This window comes from Schistocerca nitens, chromosome 7 (genome assembly GCF_023898315.1).
Source record: "Schistocerca nitens isolate TAMUIC-IGC-003100 chromosome 7, iqSchNite1.1, whole genome shotgun sequence".
NCBI lineage: Eukaryota > Metazoa > Arthropoda > Insecta > Orthoptera > Acrididae > Schistocerca > Schistocerca nitens.
Window position 1 is genome coordinate 199,775,057 of NC_064620.1, and position 22,729 is coordinate 199,797,785.

The 22,729-nt window shown below is 39.4% G+C and overlaps 1 long non-coding RNA gene across 1 annotated transcript; it reads left to right on the forward strand.

Annotated features, from left to right (window-relative positions):
* Positions 1 to 291: 291 nt before the first annotated feature.
* On the forward strand, positions 292 to 17,980 carry LOC126195363 (uncharacterized). Its single transcript, XR_007538595.1, has 3 exons — positions 292 to 518; positions 17,573 to 17,799; positions 17,889 to 17,980. It is a non-coding gene; the product is annotated as an uncharacterized LOC126195363 (long non-coding RNA).
* The last annotated feature ends 4,749 nt before the right edge of the window (positions 17,981 to 22,729 follow it).

Below are 22,729 nucleotides of genomic sequence, written 5' to 3' on the forward strand. Positions count from 1 at the left end.
TTCTATGATTGTATGTATGTCACTGCGCGTTTTTGCAACTAGTTATGAACATTTACTGTGTGTCTCTTGTGTTTACATTGAAGAGCTCTACAACAGTCATGTGTGTATTGAGTAACTGAATTGTAAAATCATGTAGAATAGTAGTGAAAGGAAGATACTGTAATTCGTGAGGTATTATTAATTACATACATATGATACAGATTTAATACACAGTGCTTAAAACTAATTCTTTTTTATTGTTTCATGTATGTTCTAGGAACAGAAGAAGTGACAGAGGTTGACATACTGACACATGAGGCGTGGTCTAACTGGTCAGCTCATCACTGCGCCACATGAAAGGATGCACTTCCTCATGAAGTGACACAGAACCCAATCACACTGAAGAGCAACTCATCATTATCCCACATGAAAGGGTGCACTTCCTGATTAAGTTATATAGAACCCAATCACACTGATGAGCAGAATATCACTCATCCACCTCCAGTGCTATTCAGAGAGTACTGACTGCTCTGCTTGAGGTATTAGCTCCAAAATCGTACAATTCAAATAACTATAAGATGATATCTTTTGAGCCATGTCAATACTAAACCATACTTACAAGGATTGGATTGATTCACTGAGTACCAAAAAAAGGATCAGCAAAGATAGTTAATGATGTCATCAAAAATGTCAAGACAATACAATGTACCCTCTCCATTGCCTCATTTTCCCTACACGTATATGATTGTGTAGTGTTCCAGAGTCATAACTTATTGGTCCTCTGTTCTCAGAAAAAGCTGGTATTGGTGGTGTAGGAAAGCTTAGAAGTATACAACAAACAGAATTATATTACTGGCCATTAAAACTGCTACACCAAGAAGAAATACAGATGATAAACGTATTAATTGGATAAAAATATTATACTAAAACTGACATGTGATTACAGTTTCACGCAATTTGGGTGCATAGATCCTGAAAAATCAGTACCCAGAACAACCACCTCTGGCCGTAATAACGACCTTGATATGCCTGGGCTCTGAGTCAAACAGAGCTTGGATAGCGTGTACAGGTATAGCTGCCCACGCAGCTTCAACACGATACCACAGTTCATCAAGAGTAGTGACTGGCGTAATGTGACGAGCCAGTTGCTTGGCCACCATTGACCAGACGTTCTGAATTGGCGAGAGATCCGGAGAATGTACTGGCCAGGGAAGCAGGCAAACATTTTTTGTATCCAGAAAGGCCCGTACAGGACGTGCAACACGCGGTCGAGCATTATCCTGCTGAAATGTAGGGTTTCGCAGGGATCGAATGAAGGGTGGAGCCACGGGTCGTAACACACCTAAAATGTAACGTCCACTGTTCAAAGTGCCGTCAGTGCGAACAAGAGGTGACCGATACGTGTAACCAATGGCACCCCAAACCATCACACCAGGTTATACGCCAGTATGGCGATGACGAATACATGTTTCCAATGTGCGTTCACCGCGATTTCGCCAAACACGGATGCGACCATCATCATGCTGTAAACAGAACCTGAATTCACCCGAAAAAATGTCATTTTGCCATTCGTGCACACATGTTCGTCGTTGAGTACACCATCGCAGGCGCTCCTGTCTGTGATGCAGCGTCAAGGGTAACTGCAGCTATGGTCCCCGAGATGATAGTCCATGCTGCTGCAAACATCGTCGAACTGTTCGTGCAGATGGTTGTTGTCTTGCAAACGTCCCCATCTGTTGACTCAGGGATCCGGACGTGGCTGCACAATCCGCTACAGCCATGCGGGTAAGATGCCTGTCATCTCGACTGCTAGTGATACGAGTCCGTCGGGATCCGTTGGGATCCAGCACGGCGTTCCGTATTACCCTCCTGAACCCGCCGATTCCATATTCTGCTAACAGTCATTGGATCTCGACCAACGCGAGCAGCAATGTTGCGATACGATAAACCGCAATCGCGATAGGCTACAATCCGACCTTCATCAAAGTCGGAAACGTGATGGTACGCATTTCTCCTCCTTACACGAGGCATCACAACAACGTTTCACCAGGCAACGACGGTCAACTGCTGTCTGTGTATGAGAAATCGGTTGGAAACTTTCCTCATGTCAGCACGTTGTAGGTGTCGCCACCGGCGCCAACCTTGTGTGAATGCTCTGAAAAACTAATCATTTGCATATCACAGCATCTTCTTCCTGTCGGTTAAATTTCGCTTCTGTAGCACGTCATCTTCGTGGTGTAGCAATGTTAATGGCCAGTAGTGAACATTTTATTAATTAGGTATCAAAATTCCACTTTAAAAGTTATTTTGCTTGTAATGAGATACAAACCATCTCTCTCTCCCTATATACACACACACACACACACACACACACACACATATATATATATATATATATATATATATATATATATATATATATATAGAGAGAGAGAGAGAGAGAGAGAGAGAGAGAGAGAGTGGGGGGTGGGAGAGGAGTTGCCTAGGAGTCATAAAGGGTATCGGCAATTTTGTTTTTGCAATGTGTAGCTAGAACCAGCCCGAAGCATTGCTCATCACTCATCACATCTTTTGTGTAATGACCTTTGTTCACAAAAAGAGAGGGTTTGTTTCCCGTCACAAGTAAAATTATGTTTAAAGTGGAATTTTGTTGGTTAGTTAATATTGACGAAATAGTCTAGTGTGATAGTACTTTTATCGACTTGTATTAACACAGGCAGTAAAACATGTAGATTAACCAGTACTACAGCAACGACGTAAAATTCTGAATTAAAATACATTTTGTTGGTAACAGAAAGAAACCTTCGTTTCCATCGACACTGTACGTTGCATTAAACATGTGAGCAGGAGAATTTGTTTGGGCCGATACGCCAATTTCCATTGTTTGCTGTTATTTAGAGTAAATCTTACATTGTGTTATGCCATTTTAGGTACTGTGGCATTGTTTAATTTGTTTTACTCATTTTATTGTTGGGCTAATGATTCCAGAAATTCATTTATAAAGGTTCCTTTTTTAGGTTTCTATGAGAGTGGAATTATTGTTTTCATGTGTCAGTATTAACAGATTTATTTAAAGAATCAAGTGTAGGCAGACATATTACAATGTTTGACATATTTCATTGTATTTACGTATGAAATATATTTCGTGTACTTACTAATGCTTAGCACATAGAAATTTATGTAATTTTTTTGAATATCTACACTACTTTAAACTTGATTCTTATTTATTTTGAACTCAGTTTGATCATAGATTTTCATTTTCTGCAATTATACATCCAGGTTCATACGCCAACAGAGTTAGTTGATCAACATTTTTAAAACTAAATTTTTTAATATTTGTCTATTATGAACATAACAAAAGATTAAAGTTTGATGACTAGCTGCAGTTGACTAAGCAACCACCCTCAGATCACTCTTTTTAAATGTCAGAATATAGCGTATTGAGGGCATTACATCGCCTGTTCATCTATACAGGGTGAGTCACTAACTACTGCCATCTAGAATAACTCCGAAAGTAAGACAGCAGCTGAAAAGTTTGTCGGACAAACGTTGCGTGGGACACGGGGGACTATAATATGACGTTGGTTTTTTGTTGCCGGGTGGGGTCGCGTCAGAGATACGAAGGTCAACTTCGTTTCTTTAAATGAGGTACTATAGGTTGGTACTTAATTTTCTGAAAGCGGCTATCGAGACGAATCCAGTGATGTGTAACAGTGAGGTCGTTGAAGGTCAAAGAAGGTCAACAAGGTGGCATGAACGTCCATTTACAGAAGGTGTTCGAAGTGATGACCGTTGGTATCAATGCAGTGCTGCAATTTTCTTATCAGGGATTGAGTGGTATTCGTTATCACATCGGCACTTATCGAAGCACATGCTCTGACAATTCTCTCTAGTATATCGCAAATAGTAAATACTCGCCGAATACGGCGTATCCATCTAACGTGCCATTCACACGTAAACACCATTCGACATTTTCGCAATATAGCACTAATAGGAACTAGAGACTTATACGCTGAAAGATATCCTCAACACCCTACACGTCGTAAATTTAAAAACGTGTATGGTAAATTAAGAACAACTGGTTCTTTAACGCTTCGGAAACATATTCGGCAAAGGAAAGTTACTAACGAGGAAACGTAAATTAGTACTCTTGCCAATGTGGTTCGAGATCCTTGTGTTAGTTTGCGTCAAATCGCAAAGGAATCTGGCATGAGCAAGAGTAATGTTGTTCGTGTTCTGCATCGCCATAAATACCATCCTTACCAATTCGGTCTCCCACAAGAATTAACTGGTATGGATTGTATGCGTCGCATTGAATTCTACCGATGGGGTCAACTTCAGATTCAGAGCGATGACACATTTATTAATTTGATTTTATTTACTGACAAAGCTACATTCACGAACCATGGAAATGTTTTCATTACATGCATTATTGCGCAACTGAAAATCCATGTTAGCTGGTGCAAGCTGCTCACCAAAAACTGTGATCGGTGAATATAAAGTGTGGGATTGTGGAGGACAGAGTTATAGTCCCCTATTTCATTGAAAGAAATCTTAATGGTAGGAAGTACATCACATTCCTGCAAGAGACATTAGGTCTGTTATTGGAAAAAATACCTTTACGAACAAGGAACAGAATGTGGTTTCATCACGATGGGTGTCCGGCACATTTTTCACTGATGGCTAGAAATGAGTTGCAGAGACAATTCCGAAATCGTTGGATTGGACGTGGAGGACATGTTTCGTGTCCCGCTCGTTCGCCAGACTTCACGCCTCTGCATTTCTTCTCGTGAGGATTCGTAAAAGACATTGTTTATAAAGACGTTCCAACTACACCTGAAGATATGCGAGGGACAATTGACAGAGCATGTGCTTCGATAAGTGCCGATGTGATAAGGAATAGCACTCAATCCATGATAAGAAGATTGCAGCACTGTATTTATACCAATGGTAATCACTTCGAATACCTTCTGTAAATGGACACTCATGCCAACTTTGTGACCTTCGTTGCCCTTCAAAGACCTTATTGTTACACATCATTGGATTCGTTTCGATAGCCGCTATCAGAAAATATGTAGCAGACGATAACATCCCATGTAAAATAACAAAGTTGACCGTCATATCTCTGAATCGACCCGACCTAGCAAGAAAAAACCGACGTCATGTTATAGCCCCCGTTGTCATATGCAACATTTGTCCCACAAACCTTTCAGCTCCTATCATACTTTCGGAGTTATTCTTGGTGGCCATAGTTAGTGACTCACCCTTTATAGCAGGTAGCAGGACTGTGCAATAAATTTTCAGTAGGTCACTTTCTCCTTTCTGACAGTGTCAGGCATAACAGAGTTATTTACTTCATTGCTATGACTTGCTAGATTGTTCATCAGGTCACATTACTGTTGCTGAATTCCACAATTAGGTATTAACCCTAGAAACACCAACGTATTTTAGGTTACACGGAGCACCAAACAAGGGCAATTTTTGCCCGTGTTACAAGAAGTTGTAAATCTTGTAATTTGTTGTAATGTGTATTTATTTTATGTAATTCTGTTTCCATTGAGATATTATTTTAACAGGAAATAGTAACAACATAATTGAAAGCTTAATTTTTTAACACTCATAGGGTGAATTTAACAACCAAGAATGGTCAAATCTTGGTCAATGACAGTTTGTGTAAACAAGATAAGAAGGTTTGTAATTGAATACAAAGGTTGTCTAAAGTTTCTATACACTCTCTGATCTGTTAACTGAATAATACAGCTGTGTCATTGAGAGAAAGTTTCAAAAACAGAAATGAAAATACTTGCTAAAATACATGTTATTGTACATTGAAAACTCTTGGAAAACACTTTTCACTTGGATAGAATATTTTTACTTACAGATGACATTTACGTCCTGCATACAAAATGGTTGATTCTGAATGAGTCTTACACAGGTGGCGCCCACAGCTTCCACATGTTAACTTTGTTTTTGTGATGTTGTCTCTTGCTCTCAGGTTACTTGCATTCTTCAAGCATAAGTAGCACCTTGCTTTCCTAGGTGGTTCTTCATTTGCAGCAGTTTTGTTTACCTCTAGTTTCTTTCCTAGGATCTCTCCCATCGCGCAAATAATAGGCAACTGGAGACCTTTCAAATCCATGGCTCGCTCTTCTACGTATGGTTTCAAAAGCTCGTGGACTAATTCATGGGGATACAGTTTTCGGCGTTTGGTTTCTCTTCATTCCATTTAGGAGCATTCATCTTGAACAGTCTGTATGAGTTAACTGCAGCTATATCAAGTAGGCTGTAGAACATTGACAGTGGCCAACTTCTCGTACCCCTTTTTGTAGAGTATGTCCTAACCATTTGATCTACGGCATCAGCTCCTCCCTTAGTGGAATTATAGTACAGGTTTATGTGTGTTTTCTTTTTTCGTGTATGAGCTTCTACTCCTGCATTACGATGTTGTGTAGACAACATCAACAGCTTTTTTTTTTCTTTGGTTTTTCCTTTGTGATGGAAGAGACAATTGTACTGGCGCCTTCTTAGAAGATGGGTCTGTGAATGCGAATTTGGAGGAATACAGCTACCTGCCTGCTGTTGTCTTAAGTTCCTGCGGTACATGTTTTCTGTTTGATTTGAGTGTCCCAACCAATGTAAGTTTGTAGTCTTGATAGAGAATGTCCGCCAACTCCTCAGAAGTGTAGAGGCGGTCAGTTGTGACTTTGTAGCCTGTAGTCCTTATTGGCTCCATCGGTCTCTTCACAATCTCAAGAGGACTTCGTTCACTATCAGGTCTACTGTCTTTTCCAGCATACACTTCCATTTTTATTTTGTATCGTTAAGCTGCACTACAAAGCATTCTGACTAATATTCCATATTTTCCAGGTATGTCTTTGAGGAAAACTATGAAAGGACAACGACCTCTGAAAAGACACATTTCGTCAATTGTATTGTCAGGCCCACTTCTGAAATACCGTGGGAATATTCCATTCAATACTTCACGCAACGGTGCAAATTTGTCATGTAGACGTCTTTCTGACCTGGTGCCTTTATCATCAAAGCGAAGAATTTTTCAACAGCTGATATGCTCTTGTCTTACCCATACTTCCTCTATAAATCACTCTTCCCAATAAATTTGACCATAAATCAGATAAAGAAATATTGTTATCCTGGTAAACTCCCATTAGAATTAAAATTTCCATCAATGTATTTATTTCAGAATCGCTAATGGCAGATACGTTTTCTCTTTCAGCTTCTTCATTTGTATGGTCAAGTATTTTCCATACTAATTCAGGAGTGAAAATTTTTTTAAATGATTCACATGTACTTCTTACTTTCCCAGCACTGGTTATTCCTTGACGTTCACGGACTATGTTACCAAAATCCCTTTTACTATGTCTTGGAGCTTCTGCAAGATACACTCTGCCAGAACTTGTGACATATCTATCTGGAGCGTTACCTGCATGGTTGTTTCTTCTTCATTGTCTTCCGTTTCTTCACTGGAATCCTTATCTACTTCTGTATGATCTGACTCAAAATCACTTAAATCTGATAATTAGTCATCGAGTAACAGTTCAGCAAGAACTTCTGCGTCGTTCAAGCCTCTATAACTCATCTTACGAAATCTACTTTACAATAAAGGCGTCGCTTGACTGTTACAAACTGCTAATAGTAATAATGGCAAGTCTAAAGTCAGCAATGAAAGTGAAACTCAACAATTAGACGCTCAACAAACCACTGTAAAACTCATGTTCGAGGTTGCCAACTGAATAAAAGAAAGAAAAACGTACGGACAAATTTTGCCCGTGCTTGGTGGTTGTAGGGAAGATAATAAGAATTATGGTCGCGTGGAGTACCAACCCTGGGCCAAATGTGCCTTGGGCGTAAAATTCCAATTTTGTACTTGAAATTATAAAAAATTAACTATAGAAACGTACAGCATAGTGTATTATAAGGTAACAAAGGTAACAGACAAATAGAAAAGGACGCAAAAACATAGAAGGATATTTTCCAAGACATTTTTAAAAAATAAAAATGTACGGTCAATTTTTGCCCGTGCTTGGTGTTTCTAGGGTTATTGGTTTAAATTTGTATAATGTTATGCCTCTAAGCCCCACCATGAAATTGCCATTGCTTCATTTCATTTTCACAGTAACAAATATTTAAAACTAATTTTCTAATTATTAAATAAATTTGAAAATTTGTTAGTAAGCTTCTCTTCAGAATGTAATGCTTTCTGCTGTTTTCCAGCAGATCACATCACAAATCTGTCTCTACTGAGAAGGATGGGGTGATGAAAGACGCATGTTAAATGACACTTTCAATTTTACTGCAGTTTTTTTTCTCTAACTAAAAAGACCAGTCTTTACAAATTTTCTGCGCAGACATTCTGAAATCATCTGAAATCTTTGAGCTGTGGCTTACTGACACAGTGTTACGGAACATCAGTACCTCTGGCGACTTCTACACGCTTCCAGCAAATCACAGCAATATGCGTCATCTGGGAGGCCGGCGAGAGAGTTTAAAAATACACTTTGTTCTGTGTCGTCGAGGCATGGAGTTCTTGTAGTTCCCAAGTTGTGGTTGCAGTTTGGATATTTGGTGACATTATTTCAGTTACTTGCGTTGTTTATTAATAGGCAACGTTTTCAAGCATTTCAGTCGTGTATTGTTCGTATTTGCACAGTTGTTTTACAGTCATTTCGCACGTCCAACTTGTGATCGAACGAGACCTGGTGTTCAGTCACGACATATTACAGAGGTTCATTGAACGTTGTCTGTCGTTAAGTTGGAAGCTCAATGGAGAACTGTCTCATAGCCATTCAGTCCGACGTGTTTAGCACTCAGTTTTTTAAGTCTCTCCTGCACTTCGGAATACTTTGCTGTAAATCATGTATTTATCTTTCCGAGGCTGTTATATTTACAACTTTTGTTGCAAGTGTACTCGTGTTCACTACATCCTTAGTTTAAAGTCAATATATAAAATCAGACTCAATTAGGTTACTCTGCTTTCCTAAATTATTTGCTGAATTTTTCGTACGGACTTTTGACGAATTTCTTCCGTGACATCATTCTATCCATATCTGTTCTGAGCAGTCCTTTTTTTCTAGCCACTGACTGCAATATATACAGACATATATCTCCTTTCATACACTGAATACATAAATAAATCGTGATATACATCCCGTTCTCTTGCATGCAGAATTTTCAGAGTGTGAAGGTAGGTTTGATCGCTGATTCCAGGATGTTGTGCAGCTGCTGCAGATTTTTTACAATATATGTGTCGAGGAAATGACTTACACGAAACACCGTGTTAATGCTATTAACTTTTCTTGATGGTACACTCAGCGCTTGTCTTTCGAAGCACATCGTTATCGAATTTGTTAGGTATTCACAGAAATTAATTATTTTTCAGATTGAGGTATTGTGGTTACAGAGGAGGGCAACCATTCCAGTGCGCTGTATTTGACTATGAGCTGACCACCCCTACAACCTACAGTTTTGATAGCATTTTGTGGCTAATTCTCACAGTGTTTAATGTTGAATTATACAATCTTTGCCTGTCAGTTATCAGTTGCGTGGTTCAATTTAAGTGCGATCTATTGTAATTACTTTTTTCTTATTTTTCAAGCCATTACAAAACTGATTATTGGATCATGTGTAACAAGGCAAAGCATCAATGAATCAGTACGTAGTCTGCTTATCTTAGTAGAGTGCTTCTTAACACAGTAGACCACACAGACGACAGATGTAACTACGAATTCTATCCCGTCACTCCATTAGCACACCGAGCGAGGTGGCGCAGTGGTTAGACACTGGACTCGCATTCGGGAGGACGACGGTTCAATCCCGCGTCCGGCCATCCTGATTTAGGTTTTCCGTGATTTCCCTAAAATCACTCCAGGCAAATGCCGGGATGGTTCCTCTGAAAGGGCACGGCCGACTTCCTTCCCCATCCTTCCCTAATCCGATGAGACCGATGACCACGCTGTCTGGTCTCCTTCCCCAAAACCAACCAACCATCCATTAGCACACATTCTGAGCGAAACTGTCTCCCATCAGCCGCCTATTTTGTTGCATGAAATACATCATTCTGTGGTACTAACAGGATAGGAGGCAAAGACGGTCGGACTTTGCTGAAATTATCTGCAATTCTGTGTATGCAGCTAAGGTTCAAAACTGTGAGGTTGTTCGGTAGAGTTCCTGATGCTGTGTCCACAGAATTCTTCGTATATGACTAGACAAAAATGTGACATCAACGTCGGCTGAATATTTGTGTCCATAATTTAAAGACCTCATATCTGTACAGACAAATATTATTTGGAATAACATGTAGTCATGAGATACCGAGAACATGCTGTGTCTGTCTAAAAATAATATGGTAATTTCAGTACATTTTCTTAAAATATTTTAAACATCTCTTTGCTCTTAGACACAGCTCTCCATTTCAGTCTGTCCTGTGCACATTAATATATTATCTTCCGTTCTTATCCAAATTGAGCTCGTGTTTGTGTGTTTCGCTACTACTCGACAATTGACAGTGAATTCTGCAGAAGTTAATAAGATGACGGTTTTTTTCAGCAAAAAACAAGTACGTCAATACAGAGTTTGAATATCGTTAAACATACCAAACTACACCAGCGAAGTGAGAACACATGTCATTGCGTAACTAAATTTAATATTTATTATGTCATATGTTACAGTGAATAGCAACGTTGCAGGGCTTAAAGCAGTGGTCGTCAAATTTTTTCGCTCAGTACCCAATACTGTCATTGTGGAGCAGCACATCGGGTTGCATAAGTACCGATCTTATTATTCATTGGTAACATACATATCTAAGCATGTTATCCGACCTTGTTTTTAGTTGATAACCTACTTAAATCAGCATGTTGTGTGCCCCAAATACCATAAAGTTTGTAACAGAGCCGACTACCAAGTTGGCTTCTTTTCCCATCAGTATTCTGCGTGGTTTGATGCGGCCCGCCACAAGTTTCTCTCCTCTGCCGACCTCTTCATCTCAGAATAGCACTTGAAACCTACGTCCTAAATTATTTGCTTGATGGATTCCAACTTCTATTTCCCTCTACAGTTTTTACGCTGTGCAACTCCCTCTTGTACCATCAAAGGTATTCTGTGACGTCTCAAGACATGTCCTACCGTCCTGTCATTTCTTCTTGTCAGTGTTTCTTATATATTCCTTTCCTCGCCGGTCCTGCAGAGAATCTACCCATTCTTTATCTTATGGATCTACTCAATTTTCAACATTCTCCTGTAGCATCACATCTCAGATGCTTTGATTCTCTTTTTTTCAGTTTTCCCAAAGTGTATGTCTCCCTGCCATACAATGCTGTGTTCCAAATGAACATTCTCAGAAATTGCTTGGTCAAATTAAGGCCTATGTCTGATATTAGAAGACTTTACTGAGCCGCTAAAACCCATACTGCGAGAACTAGACTGAATTTTATGTCCTCCGTCTTGTGTTATTTTGCTGCCTATGTAGCAGAATTCCTTAACGTCATATACGTCGTTATCAACAGTGCTGACGTCAAGTTTCTCGCTGCTGCCCTTTCTGATACATCTCATCACTTCCGTCTTTCTCGAATTTACTCTCTCACCCGCGTCAGGCTATCGTGATTCCCCTAAATCGCCCAAGGTAAATGCCGCCGTGGTTCCTTCGACAGGCTGGATCTTTCCCTAATCCGAACTCGTGCTCCGTCTGTAACAATCCCACTGTCGACGGGGCGTTAACCTCTACACTCCTCCTCCTCGATTTACTCTCAGTCCACATACTGTACTCTTTAAACCGTTTATTCTATTCAACACACCCTTTAATTCATCTTAACTTCCACTGAAGTTAGCGATGTCACCAGCTCACAAGTACTGATCTTTAAAGGCAGCACCATTAGGAACACTTGCTGTCGACTCTCCTCTGTTTCAGATTTGCTGACACCATCAGCGACCCAAAGTAACGACGCGATTTTCTCACGAAATGTTGTTGTGGTGTCTGTCTTAACGGATGCTTAGTTGATTAATAACAGTAATTATAATAACTTTTAAATGCTTGCGCAATATGTGGCAGGTTCACAAATGTTTACTAAATGTTTCGAATGTCATTTTTCTTCTATGCATTGCAATGTGTTACAAAAGCTTTAATTTTCATATTACCTGCGACAAACGTTTTCAACATTTAAATATGACCATCTCTGTAGGGTACATTAACAAAGACGTATTACTTCCTTGAAAATTTGCACCACATCAGCTGATCAGTAAGTTACGCATACGCTCCTGTGTTGTCAGTACTGGAAGACAAACAATAAAACATTCCCTCTCTCACATTCGCTTATCCCGCAGTGGTTGCGCTGCTAACCCCGTCGTCCCTGTGGTAAGCGAAAAACTTTACTTAACTCATGGCCGAATTCATCAACGTCAAATGAAATTAAGCGTATCTTAAAATATTAATGTCTCTGTAAGTATCTTTGTTTGATTCTGAGCATTGTTGTCATCATTGGACTCGGCTGTTAGTTGCTGGATACATACTGTTAAGAAACACGCCTGGTAATAGCGGGCCTCATGAAAGTACGATTCAGACCACATGTGCCCCACTGTCCGCAGTTTGACGGGCAGTGGCTTAAAGGGTTTACAAACCGGTACAAAAACAGTTCGTAATTTTCCAAAAGACTTTTCAAACCGTTTTATCTTTATTTTCTCGGATAGCCAGATCCTCTGCCTTTCAGTGTGTACGCTGATATGCATAAAACTTTCCATTATCGCACAAGCTCTTATTTTTCAAGGTGTAAAATGTCTTTGTTTCTTTAATTTTGTTAAAAGCCTTATAATTATCAGAGCAATCACGTTTTCCGAAAGTAAAGACACGTGAGTCGCTGTTACTTTCACCAGTTCCGTTGGTAAGCGTTTGAACGTTAATCCCACTCTCGGAAGGCAGAACCTTTTAGTAAAGTAATTCCTATGACTGACAGACATTAAAACGGCAGAGAGGAAAACGAAATTTCCTTGTACTTTCAACACTCTTTGAAGACGCAAGAAGGACATTTTCTCTCTAAGAGAAAAAGTAATTTCAAACTCAGTTGTATGAATGGGGATTTGTATCGTCACGACTTGTTGTTGTCGCTGTTGTTGCAATCTTCAGACTGAATACTGACCTTATGGTCGAATTCACGTAAGTTTCTTCACCCATTGCGTACAGAGAAGTACATCTATTTGAACCTACTTGCTATACCGAATCAGTGAGCTCACTCCAGGATTTTAACCCCTTCACAACCCTCCGTTATCAAAACAGTATCATAATATTTTTTTTCTCCAGAGTACCTTTTATACACCTGTACAGTCAAATAATCTTGAGCATTATTCTGTAGCAGACATTTTAAAAGTTGATTACTCCTCTGTTCTCTTTATTGTGTACTTCTGCCTTCTGTATAAGGCTAGTTCCAGGCAAATACTTTGAGAAAAGAGTTCCTAACACTTAAATTTATATTTGATACTAACACATTTTCATTCCAGGAAATATTTTCTTGCTATTGCCAGTCTACATAGTGTAGCCATTCGACTTTGACTGTTATCAGTTGCTATCTACCTACAGAAAAAAACTCGCCTGTTCTTCTCAGCTGTCTCGTTTTCTCATCTAATTCCCCTGCATCACCATCACTAGATTTAATTTGACTATATTCCATTACTGCTGTTTTACTTTTATTGCAAGACATAATCTTATAACTTCTTTTAACTCACGATCCACTCTGTTCAGCAGTGTTTGTTATTGATATCTCCAAGACATTGTGCAGATAAAATCATGCAGAATGTGAGATCGCATAAAGACCTAAGATATTTTCCGGGAAAAAGTCTTAAATTTTGATACAACAAAAAAATCCTCTGCCACGCACGTCGCAATAGAAGGTGTAAAACGTATTTAGGTAAATTGTTTCCCAAATTGGCGTGTCTTATTGCAACAATAAATAAATATGTAGTTCATTAGATTATCATATAAGACAAATTAAGCCATGAAAATCACATTACTCCAACGAAAACAATAACGAAAACCAGACTTGTTATAATCATACACTTCTTCCCTATGACGAGAGTGATTCCATAAGGCGTCGTACCTGTATGAGTTAAGGACAATTAGTTCTCCATGACGACTCGGCAAATGCCTAGAACACCGGTATCTAAGATGTCCGCATCGCCACGTAATAGCTCAATAAAATTGTGATACGTTAGTGTCAGAAACTAAGAACTGATCATGGATCAAATCTAGCTGTAGTTAATTTGAACACAACCTTGCTCTACTTTACGTCGAAGGTGAAATGCTTTAGCCAAAGTCATAACAGACTGAACCCGTAGGTCGAAGCCAATACGTTTAGCATATCACTAACAAAGTGACTTTCCATTACTTTCATTCCACTACGAAAGTTATTCAGATGTAGATATCACAAACAGTCCGAAAAGTACAAATATTTTCGAAAAACTCATTCCCTACCATTACTGTCTGACAAGAAGATGGGGTATTCAACACTCCAGACGGCTATTGTTGTTGTTTCGAGTGCCCATTGGTGTTGTTCTGCACTAATATTGAAGTCAGCTTCCCTGCTCAGCATTAGTAATCGAGCGTTCTTCTGTAGCCGTAATGGAAAGAATTTTTAATTCATCAGTTATACGATTTTTTAGATTTTATTTTGTGTCATTATTTCTGACTCACTATATACATCACATATGTACTGATGAAATCCTTTTGTACTTCAGTGCAAAACCAACTAAGAATAGCTATCGTTAATATCAAAGCAAGTATAGACTTTATGGTTAACTCTGATCCTGGCTGGACAGTATAGGCTCATTCGCCCTGAGTTTCTGGAATTACTGCAATATCGAGTCCTAATTCGGGTAAAAATGAATTTCTCTCCGCCAGCGACTATGAATACCTAAACTGTGCTGAACTCAAAGTTACTACTTGCAAGAAAGCATTGATTCACATCCTACAAAGTACTTTGAGAAATGAGCAAGGTCTTTTGAGATAGCACCTTTTAGGCTATAGGCAAACATCTAATTAAGAACTAGTAGCATTTGTAAAGTACCATTGACTACGAAGTAATAATAGTGACAGTTTAAGGTAAAAATGTGCGTTGCGGCGTATATGCAACCCAGCGCTACTCTGATGCGGCTTTATAATCAGCGACGTGTAGGCAAAGGGTTTGTGTGGTCTTCTAACGGAAACTGTTTGATCTCTCTTTCCATTCTCGAGTACAAATGTGAGATAGTTCACACAGCAGGTTGAAAGAAAATCTAATGTAGCTGGTGGAAGTTGGGTACTTTGAGAAATGAGCAAGGTCTTTCGGGATAGCTTCTTTTAGTCTATAATAATTTCCTCCATCGAGTTGGTTAAGCAGAATATATGGCCCAATCAGATAGTCGTAATCACCCCACACACTTATGGCAAATCTGTGTTGACAGAATACACGAGTTGCAAAATTACACGAGTTGCCTTAAGATTTCCCAACCCTCAGACGTGGTTATTGTGGCTGTTGAAACTCCCTTCCCTGTGACGGCGGCCATGCCAGCAAAAAACAAATGCATTTGTATGTCACAGTTGTCTACAAGTTGGTGTACATAACGTTAGCAGCAATCAACACGGTATGGAAAGCTCTCAGCTGATCGATTTTGTACCTCCTGATGCTTGAATTAATGCATGTCCGTGTCGTGCAAGACAGTTTAGTCATTGGTGTTTGAGGTATTTAGCTCCGTGGCTACCGAACGTGTGCTGGTGCTAGCCTTGACTTGAATTCGCTGACACAACTTCCTCCAACTGAAGGGTTCGCGCAGTGCCAGGTCTGCCAGTTTCCTATCGGTCTGGTCGAAGTGATTCAGTTGCACTAAGATAGCCAATCAAGTCTCTTTGATATATGGCACGATTTAGTAACCTCCACCCTACAGATGTTTGATGCTCGACTGTTGCATAGCGCCTTCTCACGAATATGCATGTCAGGTAATTTAGAGCCTAATCAGCCATCAAGAATCTGTAACTATCAGCAGAAACTTTCATCTAAACGTAACATAAGCAATAATAATGCGATTGCTTACCCAATAATGAGGACATAGCAGGGAGTAATGAAAACTTACCTTTCCTAACAGACCCTTCCTAGCAGTAATACGTGTGTTGCAAATCAGATTCCAATGTCAACGTGTTGCACACGTAGCACCGAGAAAAACTGAAAAAGTAGGCGTAAGGGAAATCCAGTGTCAATTCCCTCAAGAACACCTAACGGTGATAAGCTTCACATGTGAATTTTGTGCACAGAGCAGATGCTTTCTTCTTTATCTCCTCTAATAACTCTCCAACTTTGTGTATGTAGTTTATTACACCACATACACAAATGATTAATCAGCCAAGACGAGAATCTCTCTTAAATTATCAGCACATCATGCTTTTGTGTCCTGAAGTCATCAAAATACCCAAAGGAATTGCTAAATTATTTGGACAGGATATCTGCGTGGCACGAAAAGCAGGCTACTGCTCATGTAAGTAGGAAATATTGATGTGACTCTTGGTGTGGCAGATGTTCTCATTTTCGAATGCAAAATCCTCATATTGCAAGATAAAGCATTTGTGAACAAATCTTGCTCATATTTTACTGTGTCATTGTATGCCATTCTTCCCTTCCCATCGATCCTATTTACTTCATATCAATGGATTTAATACTGTGGATATAGCACAGGCAATAGTAGGATTACATATACTGTTAGCCATAATAGCGTATTTCGAACATGGCATTTGTGTATAATAGTCTAGATCTGAAACAAAACAGAGGGGAAAATCCTTAACAACTGAAATGCAAAAGACAGAGCAGGAACTGCGATTGCATACTAAAACGTAAAACGAGATTCAATTCATATTCATATTTATGTCACACAGTTACTATTGATAAAACGTATTCTGACAAACTTACGACCTCAGGCATCCAGAAACCTGTAAATAGTAAAGGTTAAAATTCTTCATTCGATACTGACGTTTCCTTCGGGCGCTACGCCGAAGCGTTAACAAATATGTATGAGAGGTTAATAAACATCAAGTGTAAATTTGTGTATAGTATTTCTTACGTCAGTGACAATATTTGTCTATTGAGGGGACACAATTAAGACACCTGTAATACCGTCCTTTACACGCAACTAAAATATATTTCCTGAAAGCACCTCTCGTAAGCAGTGCCCAGCTCAGGTAGGTAAACTGGTCGAGATCCGTCATCGACAGAAAAGATACAAATTAGCAACACGTATGCTCAGCTGTATGGGCTATCTTTTTCCATAAGCTTTGCACAAATGAAAATCCAGTGCACGGTCTTTGCCCGAATGATCCTGACGCTTCATGCAATTACAGGAGAAGTGCCAGATATAGCCACAAACATTCTTTACCTGCATCTGTAATGTATGAAATGAAACCAATTGTCAGAGACATGTGTAAAGATACCTTGCTAAAGAAATGTTTTCAGGGGAAAACCCCAAATTTAAGTGAATGTTTGAATTCTGTCATTTGGAACCGGTTACAGAAAACTGCATTTTTTCAGCTTACAACCCTCAAATCTGGTGTTTATGATGCTATTTTATGCTTTAGTGATGGTGTAATTAGAAAACTGGATGTTCTGGAATTATTGGCAAAAGATCTAGTGGAAATACTGCAAAATGCTTGGTGCAAATAGATAAAGAGAGAATCCGTAAAGCAGATATTGCTAATTTAAAATGCACAAAAGAAGCCAGACAGAAAAGAAGAGGGACCAAGAGAAGAAAAGAAGACCAGTATGATTCAGATGATGATCAGTATGGTCCAGGAAAATATTAGTGGTAAGTAATTCTCATCATTAACTATACTACAATAGCAAAATTAAACTTTAAATGGATTTTTCTCAAAACTACATTTCTTTTATTTTCAGGTGCCATTATTTGATAAACTAATGGGATTATAAACATGAAATTTGGTCAATTTGTACTCCAGATGGTGATAAGTTATTTCAAATAAATTGAGAAACACCAAACAATCCTAAACTGTTTTATAATAATTAATATACAAAAACTAGTTAAATTATACTAGTGAAAGAATAAATTTTTTTATTCAAAACCATAAGAGGTACTATGTTCATTATACTTGCAAATTGAGGCATATATGTTATATACAGGATGGTCATAAAATGTCTGAAACGCTTGTCGTGATGTTGTAGGGCAAATTCTACTGAGACATAAATGTTAAGAAAAATTGCGATACGTTGCGCCGTCTCCGAGTTATTTAGCATTGAAGTTAGCCAATAAGGTCGTTGCGTGGGCGAATTCAAGTTTCTACTAACGAAACAAAGCACTCATTACGTAACACCGCCCCTGGCAGGCCGCTTGAATGTGAGCGCGCGACGCCCCGATTGGCTACATTCAGTGCTGAATGACTCGTAAACGATGCAACGTATCGCATTTTCTTCTTAACATTTATGTCACGGTGCAACCTGCCCTGCAACACCCCTACGAGAGTTTCACACATTTTCCGACCACCCTGTATATGCAGTGAAAACTCTATTGTTTTATCACTTATAATTTTTTTTGAAAAGTGTACCTATTCAAAGGGTAAAATAGCATTGGCAGAATAGGGATAAAAATTACCTCCCGTCTCCCCTTGATAACCAGTAATCCACTGTCCACTGGCATCACTCTTTATGCCACTTAAAGCGTCGCTTAGCCCTGAGTACAGAAATGTACGGCTTATGAGGAGGTGCTCGCCCATTGTATCCCATTCTTTGTAGCTCGCTACCCACGTCGTGGGTTAGTAGGACTGCTGGCAGCACTCTGGAAATCACGAGTGTTTCCTTCTGTGGATTTCCTCCGGTTGTTTTACAGCCGCCCTCCACTGTGCTCTACGTTCCCTGTCCGTCAGTGTATAAGGTCTGTCAGGTCTTGGTTTAGCTACAGATGTTCCTTCGTATTTCCGTTTGAAATTCACGTGATCAAGAGTTCATTTGAGCGGACTGAAAAGGGTTTAAACTTCCCTGACGGATACGTTACTCATGTTACATCCAATGACAAGTCAACGTTCGAAGTCACTGAGCTCTCTACACGAATTCTACTGTTCCTGCTTTTCTACTGACAATACTCTCCGAGCTGCGCTGGGTAACCGCGCGGTCTTGGGCGTCCGGTCACTGTTCACGCGGCTCCTCCCGTCGGAGGTTTGAGTCCTCCCTCGGGCATGGGTGTGTATGTTGTCCTTATTCTTAGTTCCAGTTAGATTAAGTAGTGTATAAGCCTAGCGACCGATGACCTCATCAGTTTGGTTCCATAGTAACACAAATTTACAAATTAAAAAAAAAAAAGAAAAAAGAAAACAAAAAAGAAAACATTACTCTCCGCCTCGTTTCACATCGGCGAGTACACCTCTCGTGACATCTAGCGATCAATTTCCCGTTAGATCAGGGTGTCCAAACACTTGTAATCGTATTGTGTGTGACGTGGGAGCTTCTATAACACTCTTGTCGGGGAATACTTGCATCATGACGAAGGCACTCTTTAGAAAATGTGTGGGTACGTCTCGCCTGGAAAAAAAAAAAATCATGACCAGAAGTTGTAAAGAGCGCCTGAGTAGTGATGTGAGTAGGAATGTAGAGTGCTAAGCGGAAGAATACCTCCGGGACGGTAAACCTAACCGACAGACATCTAATCTTCAGGGAGGCGCAACAGCTCAAGGTATGTAAGTGTTTGACTTCTGGGTCCCTACCGACAGTTCAGAAGCGGCCCGCAGGTTCTTGTATCCGGTTTCCTACACATTTTCACAACACTAATAACAACTTCCATTCCGTTTTCCTTGTACGATTTTACGTGATCGTTCTGACTGAGCGTTGATTGTCTTGACCACCGTTTCCACTCGGTATTCGTTTTCGACACTCAGCTAGCTGGTTATTTACAATCACCTTGCGTCAACGGAATACAAGATCCGCAAGGATAGTGACTTATTTCGACATTTATTGAATCATTGACATATATGAAATACTCTCTAAGCGTCTGTAAAGGGTTCATAAATTAATCTCACAAAACGTTCTAAATTTCATTCATAAATTTATGACCTTGTTCAGCTTCATACAATAACAATAGTAATAATAAAACAACTGAATCTGAATGAAAACAAAGTAAAACAAGAAACATTATAAAATACACGTAAAATACAATAAGAGGAAATTCTACAATAATGCCCAGAACGTTACATAAATGCTGTATATGAATTCTGAGCTTTAACTGTACGGCACGAAGGCTTTCCACCGAATCGATAAAACTGTAGTCGTAAAACAGTCTTTACCAACTGCTTGAAATTTCTATTTATTAAATGAAGCCCACTGGTTTTTGAGGCACTCGGCAGAACTCAAATTGCTGCGGAACATATGGATTGTCGTTGCTAAGTGTTTTACCACACTCTCAGAACGAAGAGGATCGAGGCTGGGCACTAGAATTTTCGGCTCATCCTCAGCATGAAAATGTAACGCGTTAGGCTTGAACAGCCAGGGAGACCCATTGTTACAATATACATGATGAAAACCACCTCATGTTGGACAGAAACAAAATTTAACGTATGTTTAGAGTGAAAAACAACAACGGCCTAAGTGCCAAAAAAAAAATTTTTTTTTAGCTAGACTCGAAAAACCAAGTTAATTGCCGTTGCCAACAACCTGAAAAGCGCTGCGATCATTCCTAATAGTGCATATACGGCCGGAAGATAGCATGAGCGGTATATGCCGGACGACTGGTGAGGCTAAAGCGCGTAAGTGCCACAAAGCTTTGTAGTTGTTTGCAGCGAGTAACAGAGATTCTTGCCAGATTGAAAAACGTGGGCTACGACGCTGGAAGAACATCGGAGCGTCAAGTACCTAATGTCCTTGTAAAGTTATGGAGAATGCGACATCTAACAATCCATTTGCGGTTACTAAATTCCAGTGTGAGGAGTCTCTGTATTAAAAGAGCAGCCGATACACGGTGTGAGGAGTCTCTGTATTAAAAGAGCAGCCGATACACATATTAACACAACGAAGATAAATATTTCAAAATGTTGGATTCAAGCGAAAAAATTGCACTACTTGCCGTTAAGATGAGGGCAATGCTTAATAAACTTGAGGATTGGAGTACCAACAACATTTTCAAGAAAGAGGTTACCACTGACATAATTAATGACTTCGTTTGACCGCCATAACAATGTAAAAACGACTTGACAGTTGAAACGACTTGTCAGCTGAAAAGAAAAAGGATCAGCAACCAATGCTGCTGTATCTAAAAGCAGCAAATAAAACATTTTTCGAACAGTGAATTAATTAACATTGCTTTGTGCTGTATAAAATTGCAATAAGGATTAAAAATAATTTAATCATAGTGAATCTGTAAAGTATCTGTAAAACGTTTATCATTAATAAAACTGATAAATTGAGATTTCTTTCATTGGCACTCACTGCTTTTTTGCCGACGCCTGTATGACATTTAGCATCTTCTGTGTTTTTCAGAATAAAATATATATGACGGTAGTATCTGTTCCCGAAAGAACAGTTACCGTGGATGACCATGCAGCTTTGCTAGAAATGAAATGATAATTAAATGGACACCCTAGCTGCCAACAGGCGTTGATGTACTTCATTGGGGACATGAAAATGTGTGCCCCGACCGGGACTCGAACCCGGGATCTCCTGCTTACATGGCAGACGCTGTATCCATCAAATTTTGCCATAGTTGTCCGTCTGTTACTGTAGACACTAAAATCAACAATATTATTGAGGTTTTTTAATGAAATATTTTTGTCGAAAAAAAACGGAATAACTAGGAAGCAGTCTTTTGGCACCTATCCAGTTATTGATTTCCGCTCTACATTTTTTGATGACCGGTTTCGGACTGCTTGTTGATTATCAAACCAGCTTGTGGGATAAAATACAGGATATGTTACAACGCATAACAGTAACGTTCACATAATTGCATTACAGTAGCAACTTTGGCTCCACAACACTCACAGTGTTTAAAAATAGAGGACATACCACAAATGTAAATACTGCATTACGCCAGTCATACAAGTGGAAATCTGACTCAGGGACTGTGTGTTGCGTTGTCCTAATCATCATCATCGCATCCTCACCGACACCCAAGTCGCCGAAGTAGCGTCAACTCAGAAGACTTAAGCCAGGCGAACGGTCTGCGCGACGGGAGGCCCTAGACACACTAAATTTCATATTCTTTTCATTAAATCAAATAGTGACAGTAGGTAACGTGGTTTCCGCATGTGCTCGTCGCCAACTTTCAGATCGAAAACTGCCTCCAAGATGTGCCTACAGTGTTTGTGACCCGGAAAGTCGCTAGTGGCAGTGTGCTTCTAAGGACTGGGACGTTTTATTACGACCCTCAAAATGTTTAACAAATCATACTTGACGTACGTTCTTGACACGTTGTTGATGGAGTACATAAACAAACATATAAAACACTAAGTGGAACATACAAACATCAGGTACAATGACATCAGACACGGCATATTTGGAACATCAGACTGAGGCAGTGCGCAATAGAATATATAAATAGTAGATAACAAGATTGCTAAAATTTATAAAATTCCTTAATGTCAAGATTTTAAAGGTATAGAACCAACTTTATGAAAAATAATTAAAATTTAAGTAAATCAAGCACCAATGACGTCACACACGGCTACTTCCAAAATCATCGGACAGCAACACCAGCAGGTTGGACATACTGACCAATTATAGCATGATTGCACGACCGAGGA